Consider the following 18203-nt stretch of genomic DNA (forward strand, 5'->3'; position numbering starts at 1 on the left):
TACATATATATGTATACATACACACACATACACAAAATCTTTATTAACTTAAAATCAGAAATCCTCATTGTCCTAGCCTGTTGGAGAACAGTTTAGAGGTTAGCCATTGCTATTGTCATCTCTGAAAATTATTCTGTCAATGAAATGATCCACCATGAAGGACATCTGTGGAAACACAGTCTGTGACTAGAGCCCATGAATAATTTCCACTTGTTCTTGCCAGTCTTTTAAGCTACGTGTCCTTGAGTCACAGAGACATGGATGGGCAGCTGAGAGTATCACAGAATATTCCATTGCTACCATAACTCACTCAAGTGTTAATATCTGCTCACACAAATACATCCAACCTCTCCCAAATATTATGCAATTGAACTTGCATTCTTTACTTGAGGAGCCAAATGCATCTCTCTCCAAGCACAAAGTAGTAAAGGGTACAGGATGCCTGATTCTTATTCCAGGATAACTACACAATTACTCTGTCATCTTGGGCAGGTCACTTTGGGATCCTGTTTTCTCACTTTGGATCTCATTTATTTACAGGTGTTAAATGGAAGGAAGGAAGCATCCCCAATGTCCTTCTCTCCTACACAGTTGACAACTTTGAATGCCTTATCAGTGTGACTCCTGGTCAGTTCCCAATCTCCATGAAGGTAAAAGTCAGATGATAATATTCATCTTAACTCCTTACAATGACCTACAAAGCCCCACAACATAATTTTCCCCCACACCCTCTGCTCAAACTCCTGTTATTTTGCTGACCAGATCTACTACTCTTCCCCTCTGTATTAATTTGCTAGGGCACTGTAACAGAATACCACAGAATGGGTGTCTGAAACAACAGAACTTTATTTTCTCACAGTTCTGGAAGCTGGAAACCCAAGATCAAAGTTCCAATGGGTTTTGTTTCTTCTGAGGTGTTCCTTCTTGGCTGGTAGGTGTCCACCTTTTTACAGTATTCTTCATGTGATTTTTCCTCCAGTGTGGTGTATGTCCAAATTTTCTCTTCTTGTCAGGATACCAGTCAGACAAGATTAGAGCCCATCCTCATAGCCTCATTTTAACCTAATCATCTCTTAAAAAGCCCTGTCTCCAGATCCAGTGACATTCTGATGTGCTGAAGGTTAGGGTTGCAATATGTGATATTTGAGGGGACGCAATTCAGTGCCCAACACCCTCACTCACTCTGCTCCTGCCAAACTGGCCTTTTGTATGTTCTTTAAACACTCTTGCCTTTGCACTGACTATTCCTTTTCTCTCAAACAATGCAAAATACCATAATGTCCTCTGTAATCTTATAACTTTGAGGGTGCTCCCATGTCTAGTGGGCATGTCAACCCTTGACTAGAACACTATTTTTATAAAATTTATCCAGAACTTTTTTGGTCTTCTTCCTTCTCATTCTTTTTCAGTTTGTTCCCTTTTGCCTACTTAAGTTGTCACTCCAGTGCCTTCACAGGAAATGCCTTTAGAGTTTGGCTCCCCTTGTCTCATTCCTCCCAGTTAGGGTATGACTCGACTCTTCTGACATGGCCACCATATTAAGGGGGCTGATTCATCCATTCAGAAGAAGTTGAATTAATGAGTACCAGGTTATGTCCCCATCACTATTAGAATCTAGAGATACACAGGAAAACATTAAGATTAGGATTAATTAGGATTTATAAATACAGTAACCATGTACACAGGGCATTCTCACAGCCCAAGGAAGTGACAATAAAATGAATAGACAACAAGAAGTCTTTTAGAAAGAGATGCAATAGAGCTGAAATTTGAAGACTAAACAATGGTTAGCCAGGCATAGATGGGGTAAAAGAATCTCCCAGGCTATGACAGCATCATATGTGAAAGTCTAGAAGCATGAAACAGTATGATATGGACAAAGCAAAGGACATGCTTCAGGATATGGCTAATGAGGCTTGATTGAGGATAGATATGGTGGGGGCAGAAAACAAAATCATATCTGCTAAGATACTGTGACTTGGAAGCCCTGGGAAGCATTACCAAATTCTTAACAGGAGAATAATTTGGTCAAATCTCTAATTTAGAAAGTTAGTCTGCCATTACCGAAGAGGAAGGTTTATATATAAGAGCAGGTTCTAGACAAAAGAGAACAGTTTGGAAACTATTGTTGTAATTCTGCTGTGAAAAATAAGGATCAGAATCAAGGCAGAGGCAACACAAATAGAATGGAATGTATGGCTCCCCAATAAATTAAGGAAATGGAATTTATGGGGTTGATGTTGGGTGTACTGTGGGAGTTAAACTAGAAGAAAAATTTGAACTAACTCCCAAGTTGCTGGGTCTGGCAATGATAGAGATGATCATACTGTTCATTATGAAAGGGAAGAGAAATAAATTCAGTTGCAGACATGCTGAGTATCTGTGAGACATCCAAAAGAGATGTCCAATAGGCAGTGATATTTATAATTTTTCTAACCATTGAGTGAGAGTACCAGAGAGTTTTTACTGATTGAAGCCTACCTAATCGCTTTATTCTCCTTGTAAGTGTTCTATTCTCCAAATCACACCTTAGGATCTTCAGCAAAAGGAAGAATATAGAATTCATTTGTTTGTTTGTTTGTTTTGAGACCAAGTGTAATTAAAAAGGTAAAGTACATCTACAACCCCTCTCCCTCAATGTGGCACCACCTAAGGTATAGATGTCCCTTGGTCCCAAAAGTGTGACAAGGCACATACATTACAGTGACCATAGAGTAATCTCTTGATCTCCCCTGAAAAACAATATGTAATGATTAGTGCAAAAGTATAGTGTTTCACAGATAACCCAATGTTCTCTTTTGACGAAAAACTCTAGTGAAGTAGGCAAAAGAGGCAATATATTCTGGCTTCATTTTACTGATGAGGAAGCTGACGAAGAGATCAAGTGACTTGTCCAAAGTCATACTAATCTGCGGTGAGCAGATTAAGTCTTCTGGCTCTTCATCTTGCTCTTTCCAAGACACCACGCATGCTCCCCCAGAATAGCATGCTTACAAAGGACATATAATCTACTCCCCATAACAGCTTTGCAATAATAGCAATTTAATCTTCTAAGTAATCAATCCAGGCTTTTCCATTTACCAGTGAAATTGCAGGTGGAAACTATAGAACTTGAAACTCTACCTTTCCCGTTTCTGTATTGATCCTCTCTGAAGGTAAGTGATATTAACGGGATACATGCTATCATCTCATATTTCACAACCAAGCCCTTCAAAGTTGAGTGACCCATAATGCAGAAGGGGCCAATTTCCTTCCTTGGCTCTAAAGCATCATTAATCCAGACCTCTCTGTTCTGTCCAGTTGCTTAGTGATAGCTGGCTTTCATTCTAATAATTATCATCATCATAACTTTATCACTCTATTCAGACTCCTCTAAATTGCCACGTGGCCTGGGATACCTGCTGAGATCATATTTTTATACGTAGCAATAGTGTCGTAAATTATCATCTGCAAAATCCTAACATCTCAGAAGTTGTAATTCCCTGTCAAGTTCACTATGATAGCATCATAAATTGCAACACTGTGTGTGCCTTTGCAACAAGTTAAATATAACACATATATACATGAATCCTGCATTAATTATTGCCTTTTGATTCTGGTGGTTTCTCAGGAATGCAATTTGCGGGGTTTACATAAATGTTTTTATTTAGTGTGATAAATTGAGACATGAATCTTTTGTAAAAGGGAGAAAGGAGGGTAATCGGATTCTCTGCAGAGATGGCAATGTATTGGAGACAGCCTAAAATGTTTTATCTTCATCTACTAAAAATTCCAGGCTGAAAAGAGTGAAATTACTCCTCTCTCTAAATGCTTTTACCCTAGTGGCATTATATAATTATCCACAAAAGGGTGTGTCATATTACACAATCACTACCTTTCCCTTAGCTGGAGATTTCAATGATAAATAGATGAGAAATAATGTCACTTAGAAGGGACATCAAAAGTTCACCCAGACAAGCTTTCTTGTATCAGGCTTTCTTGTCATAAGTGAAGCAACATTTTAATTTAAAAAATACTAAACTTTAACTTGTTCTTCTCTCTTGACATAGGTTGGGAGATCTTTCGTTGATTCTCCAACCTCACCTAATTCCACTCTCTCCAAGCACAGTCATCTTTTCAATTCACTGATAATCCCAAGTTTGTTCATGTATCAGGGCCTTTGCACATCCAGCCAGATCCTTCTTCCTGCCTACCCTCCACAACCACCATAGTCACTTCCCATTGTTTTTATCATGTTTTTCTCTATGATTTCATCCTGTTCATTTTCTTTATAATGCTTATCAAAATTTGGAAAAAAAAAAAAGTGGTGCTTCTTATCTGTTCTCCCCAGCTCCATCAGCACTGCTAACATGTCTGAGCTGGATGTCATGTATAACCAGTGGCTAGTCCATCATTACCGCTCAATATATATTTGTAGAATGAATGAATGAATGAATGAATGAAAGGAATTTCTACCCAAGTTTTTAGTTGTTGCCTTATATGCTTAAAAATTACTATTATAACAAGATGGGATTGGGAGGGAGACAAACCATAAGTGACTCTTAATCTCACAAAACAAACTGAGGGTTGATGGGGGAAGGGGGGTTGAGGGGGTGGGGTTATGGACATTGGGGAGGGTATGTGCTATGGTGAGTGCTATGAAGTGTGTAAGCCTGGCGATTCACAGACCTGTACCCCTGGGGATAAAAATATATTATATGTTTATAAAAAATAAAATTTAAAAAAATTTTTTTTAAAAATTTTTTAAAAATTAAAAAAAAAAAAGAATTCCTTTTGTTAGAGCTGAAAGACTCAGTGGAGAACCATCAAATGTCAAGCCCAAGAGAAATATCACATTCTACCTTAATCACTCTGCGATTTTTGAGTTGATATTTTTTTTTTTTTAAGATTTTATTTATTTATTTGCCAGATGGAGATCACAAGTACGCAGAGAGGCAGGCAGAGATAGAGGAGGAAGCAGGCTTCCCGAGGAGCAGAGAGCCTGATGTGGGGCTCGATCCCAGGTCCCTGGGATCATGACCTTAGCCGAAGGCAGAGGCTTTAACCCACTGAGCCACCCAGGCGCCCTGAGTTGATATGTTTACCATAAAATAATTTTTAACTTCTCTTGTGGAAGGTATGTGCTATGGTGAGGACTGTGAAGTGTCTAAACCTGGCGAGTCACACACTTGTACCCCTGGGGTTATTAATACATTATATGTTAATAAAAATAAAAGATTAAAAAATAATTTTTAACTTATTGATTAAAAAAATTACTATTATAGCCTTATATTCTAAACACAAATATACTTCTATAGGTAGGGGAAACTTCACCCACAGACACAAGTCACTAAGGTTGTAAGTAGAGGAGTGATTACTAAGCTTTTGTGAAACATAGAATCTCTTCTGCTAATGTTCACTTCCTAGTCAGCTTCAAATAGGTATAGAAATGGAAGATGAGGCTTGAAACTGTCAATGTGATCTGATTAACCAAGATAATATGGGACTTTTTTGACCAAAAACATCCTGCCCACTTTGTAGAATGAGATGCAGAACCTGTATCGCTTCTCTATTTCCCTCCAATTATGTGTTCCTTAAGAAATTCCACAAACAACAATTTAAACCCAAAGGAAATAATTCCTTTATTTAACTTAAGTAACACCCAGTGTAATACTATTTCTTTTGTTTGGTGTTCATTTATGATGGAGAATAGCCCAACTTTTTCTTTAAAATAAATTCCTGAATTTTGCCAATTATTAAAGTGTTAAATCATTTCTGAGCTATCAGTAGCTTGATTTCTTAATCCCATCTTTAAAAAAAACTCTCCAATAAACATAGCCATGTTTTTTGTTTGTTTGTTTTTTAAAGATTTTATTTATTTATTTGACAGAGAGAGAGAGAGATCACAAATGGCAGAGAGGCAGACAGAGAGAGAGGGGGAAGCCGGCTCCCCGCTGAGCAGAGAGCCTGATGCGGGGCCCAATCCCAGGACCCCGAGATCATTACCCAAGCCAAAGGCAGAGGCTTAACCCACTGAGCCACCCAGGCGCCCCAAACATAGCTATGTTTTACAATATATAAAACATGCTAAAAACATGTTGATGCAGACCGAGATATATTGGTAGACTGAGCAGGGAAAGTGTGGTAGCACAGAGAGCACTTACTTGCCCAAAACAACCTCACCAGTTCTGACCGCATGCAGGTGCATGAGTGAGGACCCATCCCCCCTTCAACTGTAGGCACCTGAATTGCTATCTGAGATGGTTCCACGTTTCAAGACATTGAGAGAAAATATAGTCATTATATCAGACCAAGGATGGGCACAGTTTTCCTGTAAAAGGCCAGAGAGTGACTATTTCAGACTTTGTAAGTCACACAATCTCTGTCACAACTACATGGACAATACAGAAATATACACGAATAGGTGTGTTATAATAAAACTTTATTTATAAGATTAGGCTGCAGGCCAGATATTGTGGCTGTAGTTTGCCAACCGCCATATTAAAGGATTCTATGTAGCTGGTTTTGTGAGTCAGCCATAGGGTAAATTCAAACTCAGCAAACATCTAGTAAACACTTACTAAATGCACAGGTTTTCAGATAGTGTCATAATTAAGCTTCACAACAGATCTGTAATTGATTGGTGTGAAAACTGAAACTGCTTGACTACTAAGTTGCATAGCTAGAGATGAATCCATTCTCCTCCTCCGGGGCTTAAGACCCTGGATTCAAACAACCTGGGTTTGAATCTTGCCTGAACTATTTTCCAACTGCGTGCTCTATGCAAAGTTACTCAACTTTCGTGAGTCTCAGGGTCTCCTCCACCTCATATGAGAGGTTACGAGAACTAAGAAATAAAACACAAATAGTGCTTAGAACAGTATCCTGTGCTCAATGCCCATGGCCAGCTTCAAACACAATTCTGTAGACGCTTAAGGTTCCAGAGAGTTCTTTTAACAGTCCCACAGGTATTTGATCCAAACAATGCTGTTGAAGCATTTTACTATTTAAAACACATTAATAAAACAAAACTTATACCCATGCAGTGTGTACCAAATTTAACCTTTTTCTTCCTCTGCATATTAACATTTCCTGTCTGTTAACTTTTTTTGTGCTTAGACATTGAAGCAAAGCTTTTCCTGTTCTGTTTATTTAAAGATTTTGCAGAGAATTCAAGGTAAACTGATAAAGCTAATTATTGTCATTTTTAGCTACTTATCTATGTGAATGACAATTGTCTTGACACTGCTATCAAAGTAAAAAAATATAAAATTGGAGGTTGAAGTGGATATGATTCCATTTCTAATTTCATGCTAATCGAAACAATTTCATTATTCCCATCAATGGATTTCATAACAAGTAAATATTAAAAATTATTTTTAAAAATCTTTATGCTAAAAATGATTTCCTGTTTTCTCTGTCTCATACATTGAAGATTTATGCAAATTTTCATTTGGAGCTAAAAAGACATTCCCCAGCAAAAACATTTAACTAACACATCACTAGACCAGACTTGTTTCTTTAGATCAAGGGTTTTTTTTTTTTTTTTTAGATCAAGGCTTAAAATTTCTAGCATGAGAATGATGCTTACATATCTTTTTAAAAAATATCACTCCCTGATAACCAGAACAGGGCAAGTGGCCTTCTTCACTCTCTTCCGGGGCCCACCATCATCATAGTGCTCTAGTGACCTTAATAAGTATTTCTCCCTGGATCCTCCTGACAATCCTCTGAGTTTGCCAGGAAACTGGCCTTAGTTCAGTTTCAAAAATGAAGAAACCGAATGAGATTTTTGAAAGCATAAATGACTTCCCAAGATCATACTACTAAGCAAGTATCAGAGTCAAGACTCCAGTCAGGAGACATATGAGTACTGGTCCAGAGTTTTTCCCACCAATTTTGATACTGAAAAGATTGCTGGCACTTGGGAGTGGGGTTTTGGGATTTCAAGGTCAACCTTTAGCCATTGCCAAGGCTGATGGACACACAGGCTGACCAAGCATTATCTCACTCCTTGGTTGTTTTCCTACAGGATGACCAGGCTCCCTAAGGATAAAAGAATAGCCCAAGGACTTGAGTGTTTTATTTGTCTGGCCCTCTGTCTCACTTTCTGCAAGAGTCATTTGACATACCACTTTGCTAAAAGATCCACATACAGGTTCTCAACCTCAGTCACAGTCTTCTAGGCTTTACAACCCACAGGGGAGAGATGGTATTGGCTGTTTATATCTATAGCACAGAGAGGCATCCAATCCATCTCTGTGAATAAATGTAGGACAGAGTCAAGCATCATGCCACGTTCTTCTTTAGACCTCTTTTCTTTTTGTTACCACCCTTTGGGGGCCATTTTTGCAGGAATGTTGCAGTAAGCTTCCAAGTGATTTTTGAAATTTTGATCCTATGTCCCTCACATATTTTTTCTGTATTATCACCACCAGCATCTCTAGCTCCAAGCTAGAGAAACCAAGCAAGTTTTCTCTAGTGCCTCTTAGAACAACACAAGTTTCTCTTCCTGGGATCCAAGTTTCTCCCCAATATGCCTTACTAGTATCTGTCAGGCATCTTCTCTACTCCGATCTTGTCATCTGCCAACCCCCTTCCTTCATATACTGGGCAGGCTTGCTACTGCCTTGTGGCTTTGTCATGCTTGTCTCTCTGCCAGGTTTCTTTTCTCTCCACAAATCCAATCCTAACCTATGATTTCAGACCCAATCCAAACTTCATTTTCCATAAACTCTTCCCTAGTTATTTTAGCCCTTTATAATTTTCATAACACAAATTTTATACTAGATGACACTTATGTTAGTTTATGGGTTAGTCCAATCTCTATGGACACTGTAAGCAATTGTATAAAATATACCCACGTTTTCCTACCTCCCCCACTGTAGATACCCACTAAATTAAATGCTTAATAAAATAATTCAGAGATTTAACTAAATCAGCATCATCCCAAAGCACAGATACAAAAAAACACAAATATTTCTGAGACATGTCCCATAAATGGTCCATGCTTATCTCAAGATAATTTTCCACTGTACTTTCAATAAAAGGGAAACATAGGTTATAATTTTATAGGTTGTTTTTCCTCCTTGGGTATTGCCATTGTTATTGATGTTTACTAAACAAAATCTGCCACGGAAGCATGTATAAATGACTAAGAATGAAACATAACCAATATCTAACAACTGACTGCCTTCTAATTGGTTAAACAAAATGAGTGACACACTAACTAGTCAAGTTCCTTTCACCTGGGAAGATCTCTATTGATTTCCTTTCATGTTATCTAGAAGATTCGGAAAAGTCTAATGGCATTTCAAAAGATTTCAATGAGTGGGACATGATACTGCCTTTCACATCTACTGACTAGAAGGGAAAACTAAAAACAAAAGATTCTTTTGAGTGAGTTTCTCTCTGATTCTTCAACCTGTATGTATTTTTTGTAATGAAATATGAATGAAAGGCAAATTTTATTTGTATTTAAGAAATGAAGAGAGAAGTTGTAGGTTATTATCAGGGAACATTTTACACCTGTTGCAGAAGATGAAGGTGCATTTTTTTGTCTTGGAGCCAATCTGTAAGTTGCGTTCCTTTAACACAGTTGGAGGCCAGCCTCCTTGTGGCTGCAGCCCCAGGCGGAGGAGGAAAGTGAGAGAAGGAGGAGCCCACCACTGCCATGATGTTTTATCCATTCTGATAGGTCAATATTCTTTTTTTACCTGACTTTGATGTCTGGCTGATTGGAGAACTAGCAATGGGTTGACTGAGCAGAAGCAAGCTGTTGTATTCTGTTTTCTGAACCCAGAGATAATCAAAGACCAGTATTTCATCTCTCGGCTGACCTAACTTTTGAGAGGAAAGTGAACTAGGGATGTGAGATAACTGGATAATTTGAACATATATTTTTAAAAAATCAACATGCCTCTTGAAATTGATCAGACTTAGCTGATAATTTTTGTTCTCTTCACCGGTAACTTGGATTTTTTTTTCCCCCTGTATTCTAGACTCTTTGGTTGCTGTGGGATTTAATTTATTGGATAGGAGTAAATGACTTAAATATTAATCATATTTGCAAAAAGCACAGAAAGATGTTAAGGCTGTACACAACCTAGAATTATACCCCAGGGTAGAAATTGACTAGGCTAATTAGGACAGACTTCTAGGAAAAGTTAGATATTTCCTTGAATTCCCAACTGGAAATTGATACTCTTTGCGTTGTTGTTCATTAGTCATTTAAGCCTTAGTCATGTCGACTCTATTAAGACTACCCCATTCTTGGGGCATGAAAGAAAATGATGAGTGCACACACTTGATAGGAAAAAGAGCACTGGACTGGATGGAAGCTGAAATATCTGGGCTCCAGTCCCAATGCCTCCCTGTGTAGCCTTGGACAAGCATCTTCACCTCTCTGGTCTCCTGTCTAAGGTACACAGAAGAGTTTGAACCGGGGCAGACTTCCAAATGGTGCTTAGTTAGAAGGGAGGGTGGGTGAAAGCAAAGCTTGCCTCGGAATGCCCACACTCTCCTTTTCTATTCTCTGGGATGTTCCCCACCCCGCCATACCCCCAGATCCGCACATGGGTCATTTCTTCCCATCACTTAATTCTCTGCTATAATGCATTCCCTTAAAAGTCCCTTCCAGACAGTTCTCTCTAATGCCTCCTTTCTCAGTTACTCCCTATCCCTTACCCTGCTTTACTTTTCTTCTTGGGGTATTTCACAACTTACAAATAAATACATTTTTATGCATTCCCCTTTTTGTTAACTGCCTCTTTCCCTAGAATATAAGCATTCCGAAAACAGGGTTCTTATCCATTTTATGTATGCATAAAACTGTACGTGGTATGTAATAAGGACTTAAGAAATGAATGAATTAATTAAAGGGATGAATGGGTGAATGGGTCCCTACCTGGCACAGGTGGCAGTATGCTGGAAGGGGGTGGCAGCTGGCACACCCCAAACAGGCCCAGCCAGTTTGCCACAGTCCCCACCACTCCTACTGTGTTCCCAGTGCCGAGTCCATTTGTTATCAGAGCTGCATTTCTTAAATCCCACTTTTTCCACTGATATTCCTGCTTGTTCTATGTAGGTATTTCCATTTATGATATGATACTCCTGGGATAAGATGTGTTCGGGCCAAAAAAAAAAAAAAAAAAAAAAAAAGTCCGCTGCTAAAAATAATTTGAAAACTCCCAGACAAGAGGACCTTTCAAACCCCTTCCAGTACTAACAGCCAGTGAATTCATGCTTCACGGCCATTCAGATCTGTAAGTATGAAACGCAAGACGTGTGTATTCAACTTCCCTTCATCGCCTCCTTTAAATGCTTTTTTTTTTTCTTTTTTGATTCAATCCCCGCAGGACACGCCACGTGAGCCCATTAGGAGAACGGCTCCTTCCCACCTGCCACCTCGCCCCAGCCAGCAATCTCAGCGTCCCCACTCCACTCTTGCTCATGTAGAGCTATCCAATCTGAGTGGCAGGACTTGCAAAGACAGCTGTTGGGCTCCCCACACATTTGGAGGAGGGGAAAATATGAGGTAGGTTGCTATATTCTTCTCCTCCTTTTTACGGAAAGAAACAGCTGCGATCTTCTTGTGTAAGAAGGAGTAAACAAAAGCTGGCAGGCCTCAGCCCCACGGAGCAGACAGCAGCGTTCAAATGGATTTTTCCCCACCCCTCGGGGCGCCATCCCACTACCCACGGCTCCATCCCCCACAGCCCGGAGGGGAAGCAAGGTCTTTGCGTGCCCTGTGCACTTGACCAAACCCTTCCAAGATGTGCGACTCGACCCTAGGAAACGAGTGTGCTGCACGTCCTCTGCCTCGTTCAGCAGTCCCTTACTGGTTATCACGAGTGGCATTGTCAAGTCGCAGCGAGGGCTGCGTGCACCCGGCCAAAATGCAGTTCCTCTCAGAGAGGCAGCATCCTTAGGTTCAAGGGCAGGCAGGCAGGCGTCTCTGTGCACGTGCGCAGACTGGCTAACGAAGAAGTAGATCTCCCTGTATTAAGAAAGTCAAGGTATGTTTAGAGGTACTCTCTGATTCAATGGTGGCTGGCTCATTCTTATTGTTTGCCCTTCGCTTTTGTTTGCTGATACAGAAAACAGTGTGTTCATTTATTCCTTTTCCCGCCCCCGTCCCTCTTCACTGCCAGGGCCATCTGTCCCTCTGAAACTGTCTTTGGTTGCACAGTTTTGAATCCAGGGGACAATCCACGTGAAGAAGTGATTGTCCCATCATGTTTTCTCGGAAGGGATTAAAATTTTTGAAAAACACCCTTTGTTTTTGTTCTTTGCACGTTCTCCAGTTGAAATACCGCACTCATTGAACTGCCAGGAATAAAGCCTGGGAGCGGACACTGGGCTGGTGTGACGTCAATTTGTTAAGCAAGGGCACTGTTCCCTAAATATGCTGGAATTGAGTGCCTTCTTTATTAAGAAAAGTGGGGGGATGGCACATTGGATGTTTGACATAGTTATCTTTCAACCTCTTCTGCTTCATTTAAAACTAAGATTCTTTGTCTTCATTGGTGTCTGTCATTTAAGACCATGTGGTTGGCAAATTAATGCATTGAAGAATGAAAAAAAAAAAACAAAAACTTTTGTGTCCTGACCTTCATGAATTCAATAACTCAAGATGGCCACACACCTATGAGTCTGAATTAAAGATATTCACAGATCCGGTAAGAGATAAAGGAATTTGTCTACAGGATTCTTTTATCCTGGAGGTGCTTCATGTCACCCAGTTGTGTTGCTGTTTTTTACAAAGCCATTGCTCCTCTATGAAGTATTGATTTAGTCTGGTTAAACATGTCAAGTGAGAGGAAATGATCAATGAATCACTGCTTCAAAACATTTAGCCCAGCCATGGAATCTGCTGATTTTTGTAATCTCGAAGAGGCTGATGCAGGAGCTGGGGGGAAGAAGTGAACATTCCAAATGTTTCTTTTATCTTTTTTTTTCCATGTCCATAAATGAAAACACAAGTTCAAGAATATTGTTTCCTAGGTCTCTTCCTCTGCCTGTCTACGTTATCATCACTTTTTGTTGCTGCCGTTGTGTGCGACCTAAAGGAGCATGAGATGACCTTCATCAAATATCTGGGTTTTAAATTTAATTCGTATCTTCTAAGCAAATTGGATTAGACCAGTAATGACTCACTGCCCTGTGGTCTGGGGAAACATTATCAGCAAAGGCATCCACCTCAGCAGAAAACAAATTCAGACAATCTCTTGTGGGCCCATCTTTCCCCCCATCTCCTGGATTCTGGTAGCCTGTCCTGAGCCAAAGATCTCTTCAGGGACACCTGGGTGGCTCAGTCAGTTAAGTGTCCGCCTTCGGCTCAGGACCCTAGGACGGAGCCCTGAATCAGGGCTCACTACTCAGCAAGGAGTCTGGTTCTCCCTCTCCCTGCCACTCCCCGCCAGCTTGTGATATCTAATTCTCTCTCTCTCTCTCTCTCTGTCAAATAAATAAATAAAATCTTTTAAAAAATAAAATAAAATAAAATCACTCTCTGCCAGACTACTTTGTGACATTTAGGAAATGGCTGAAGTCCTTACAAATCCCAGATAGATCTGGAGGAAAACCACTTTGAATCAATGATTTCCATGATCTCTAAAATTCAATCAACAGTAGTATTTCTTAATATTAATGAAAGTCAGCATATAACAGATTCAGCAGGGGATCAGCTCAAGGGGAATTTTTGGATAAATTTCCAGAGGTACTGACCACAAGACCGCTTCACTAAAGGGGATCCCCCAGTTGTTTTCCGCTGCAAAATTTCTCGGAGGCGGAGGTGTCTGCAAAGACATTGTTTCTAATTATCTTTTAATCAGAAGAAGAGCCAGCCAGCAATTTGATAAGTGTACCCTCAGTGCCAGAAACCATGCATCTATGTGATGTCTCTAAAACTCACAAGTATGCCAGGTAGGAAATCAGCACATTGTATTTTTCAGATCAGGAACCTGAGCCCTAAGAATGGAAGGTAGCATGGCCCTAGGCCACACTAGCCCTAGAAAAAAGCATAGATGATCCAAAAGAACCACCTTTCAAAGAAGCCCTATAGACTCAGAATGCCAATTTCTTCCATAGTGGAATGCATTCCTGATAATGAGGGAATTTGGAGAGCTCGGTTAATTCCTTGCTATGTCCTAGGATACTATTTACGTGTTCTTAAGAGGGTCATTCTTTTTGTATACCGAATACTTATATGAAAAGAGCATCACCTTATTCCATGTGCTAATTTGTAGGGAGAAGTTTATGTATTTGGGGAATTTAATTCATTCTGCATTTTATCCAGGAAATGAGAGCCAGATGTTTTTTTGGACATTTGTTATTTGCTTTAAGTAAAAGCTAAGGTTAAGATAAGAGATATGTTGACTGGCCATTGCATCTTCCTCTGAAGAAAGTGAAAATTTTCATATCCTACCTCTTACCATACCTTAAAACTATGGGACAGACTCTAATAAAAAGAAAACATTCAAAAATTCCTTGTATTTGTAGATGGCAGGGGTTGGGAAGGTGCACTCAACTAGATTAACAGAGCTCTCAATTAATCTAAATTCAAAGCAAAGGGCCTGCGGAGTGTCAGGGACCTTGAGCAAAAGCACTTTGGAGGAGAGTTCACTGCCAAGTTCACAGAGAGGTCACGGTCCTCCTGCACTCTTGAGGCCGGATCCTCGGATTTCATTTCAGGCAGCGACACTCCAACCGTAAGAGGAGCTCACTGAGCCCAGTCCATGTGTGTCTGCTGGCTCGCCTGCCTGTCTGGCATCTCTGCCTCTCCTCTTCCGCACTCCCCAGCACGACCTTCCAAACGAAATGAGCTGTCCTTCCAAATATCACCCTAACGCATGCAACAGCTGGAGGCAAGAGCGAAATAGACTGAGCTCATGCAAAGGGAATTAGCATTGAGTTTTCTTTCTTTCTTTTTCTTCTACTTCTTTTTTTTTTTAAATCATGTGGAAAATGCATCTTTAAAACATTCTTAAAAATTTCATTCATAAGGGTTGTTGAACTTCTCAGAGAGTTTTATTTTAGCAGATTTTTTTGGAAAGAATGCTAATTATTTCTCCTTCTCCCTGTCCCTGAGCTTGGGGAGGATTAGAGCATCTAGCAAAAAAAGAAAGCTCACACCTAGCTACCCTCTTTTTCCTTAGCGAGTCTAAGGAGCTGCACCACCATGCTCCATGAGTTTCTCTGGAAGAACAGACAGCTGCCATATTTGCAAGAGAACTGGCTCACATTTTGAAGACACAGGTTTTCTCCCTTTATTTGTCCTTGAAACTGGCTTCACTCTGATCTATGAGTCAAAGAAGTAATCCAGTGTACATTTAGGGAAGCACCTCAAAATCTGTTTGGCTCTGTATAAATCAGGGATATTCCCCGCCTTCTTCACATAGTTTGATTATGACTTAGGGGACTTGGAACGAACTCAGATAAATGACTGAGACATGGTGACTTCATGCAGAACAATTTATACCTCACTAATATCATTCCCCTCCCCACCCCGTTTTTTATTTGTTTGTTGGTTTGTTTTTGGGGGGCATTTTGGTGGCTCGGTCAGGGGAGCCCCAAATGCATAGCGTATCATGTTGTCAACAAGGTACATGACAAACACTGATCCTGACAGAGAGTTGTCTCATGAATTAAGATCAGCTTGGGGAGAAGTGGCTAATATGTGCTGTTGAGGTGGTTCTCTGTCCTGCACTGAGTAGAGACCACAAAATTAGGAAGGACAGGTCACACATTGGATGACAGGATCAGGATTCAGTAATTTCTTAGGAGCCTGGCATGTGGGCCAAACCCAGTATGTTAACATTTGGCAATACATGTAATTATGAAATTCTGCATTTAAATAAAAACAAAAAAATAATGTCACCCGGGGGTAGGATTGGGCAAGTTAAATACTGGTTAAAAATATTTTGGAGGTGTGCCTTAGTGGCACAGTCAGTGAAGCACCCAACTCTTGGTTTCTGCTCAGGTTGGGATCTCAGGGTGCTGGGATCAAGTTCCCCATTGGTCTCCATGCTCAGCACAGAATCAGCTTGAGATTCTCTCTCCCTTCCCTCTCTCTCTAATAGAGTCAGCTTGAGATTCTCTCTCTCTCTCTCTCTCTCTCTCTCTAATAAATAAGTACATCTTTAAATCTTTTTTTTTTTAAGATTTTATTTATTTATTTATTTTGATAGAGAGAGATCACAAGTAGGCAGACAGGCAGGCAGAGAGAGAGGGGGAAGCATGCTCCCCACTGAGCAGAGAGCCCGATGCGGGGCTCGATCCCAGGACCCTGGGATCATGACCTGAGCCGAAGGCAGAGGCTTTAACCCACTGAGCCACCCAGGCACCCCAATAAGTACATCTTTAAAAAATTATTTTGGAGATTTTTATTGTCCATCCTTAATTATGATGTAAACTCCAAAATGTCCCAAATAATCTTAATCCAAATTAATAAAAATTACCACTATCATTTATTGAGCACCTAGTATGTCTAAGATAACAAACTTATAATGATAAGATAACTATTCCTTTTTATTCCAGAGGACAAAATGGAGGAGGTTAAGTAACCAGCACTAGGCCAAAATGGCTAGCAAATAGCAGGTCCAAGACTTCAGTCAAAATTGGATGCCCTTAATGAAAACAAATTTCCAATAACCAGGACATTGGCTATTCAAATCACATATAAATAATGTTATTCATCTTAAGGAAAGAAAATTAAATAAAAACGCTAAAGGTGTCTATAGAAAGATGAACAGGATACCAAGGAAGTCTGGAAGCCACACAATAAAAGAAAAAATTATAAATATATAACGTGGAAAATTAAAGATTTGGAGGGATATGGTAGATATTTTTGGGTACTGAAGACCTAAGATCAACTGAAAACTATAGGCAAACAGATTTTAAACCCCAATAAACTTTCCAACCATGAAAGTTTCCTTACAAACAGGGGAAGAGAAAGCTCTGAAATGGACTAAGCTCATTCATTCACTAGAAATATTCAAGCAGATCTGCTCAGCCATCTACTAGGATTGTTCCTGGGTGAAATTCTGCCTTTGGGGATGTTTGCCCTTCTCGAGGGATTCTTGATCCATGGGTGAACTTCATGAAGTCTTTGAATGCCTGGAAAGTATATGCAAAAAATGTGTGGGGGGCGCCTGGGTGGCTCAGTGGGTTAAAGCCTTTGCCTTCGGCTCAGGTCATGATCCCAGGGTTCTGGGATCGAGCCCCACATCGGGCTCTCTGCTCAGCGCAGAGCCTGCTTCCTCCTCTCTCTCTCTGCCTGCCTCTCTGCCTACTTGTGCTCTCTGTCTGTCAAATAAATAAATAAATCTTAAAACACACACACACACACACACACACACATACATATATATCCCCCCTCCCTGCCCCGGGGAAATGGTACATGTATTTCTTTAGATCCTCAAAGCAATTTTATAAAACCTGTGAATCAGTAAACAGAATCCCTTCTAATTATGCAATTCTTTAATTCTCATTTGTAAAACTAGTCCTCACCTTCACAGAGGTGTACCCAACAGAATTTGTGATCAACTTAATGTTAGGGACGAAAGAGAATGAACAATTGAGGAAAAGTCCAGTGTTTTGAGCCTAGTAACTGAGAAGCTATTGATACCACTGAGAGATAAAGAAAATGGAGGAGAAGCAAGAGGTCCATTATCAGTGGACAATAATTAAGTAGAAATAAATGGACAAACTGAAGCCTGTCTAAGATTCCGGGACTGAGTGTTCTGAGTGTGTAATCCAAATATTCTTTTACATCATGGCAAAAAAATGCTGAAATCTTGAGATGTATAAATAGAGAAAAAGCCACTTGAAATTTAGAACCGTGAAATGTTGTAACTCTAACTGGCCTACAGATCACTTACCTCAACCCCCTAATGTTACAACTGAAGAAACCACATCTCAGAAAAGCTAAGAGGCATTGCCCTCTACCCTGGTATTCTGGTTGCCAACCCAAGTCTCTGTCTACAGATTTAAGGGAAAAAAGTACAGATTTCTAAAACATTCACATTCGGGAGAAAGATACCACTTAAATTTTCCAGAGGTGGGGGGGAACAGTCTTAAGTATATATAATACACAAAGATCCACTTTGTTACGGTATAAGGCAAGACCATAACCCTGCCCCTTTAGAGTTTTAAGTATGAATTCCACTCTTCAGCCTGTTCTGGGGTGTTTTCACAGTATTTTTAACCTTGGTCTTCATAGT

Source organism: Lutra lutra, chromosome 8 (assembly GCF_902655055.1).
Source record: "Lutra lutra chromosome 8, mLutLut1.2, whole genome shotgun sequence".
In the NCBI taxonomy this organism is placed as follows: domain Eukaryota; kingdom Metazoa; phylum Chordata; class Mammalia; order Carnivora; family Mustelidae; genus Lutra; species Lutra lutra.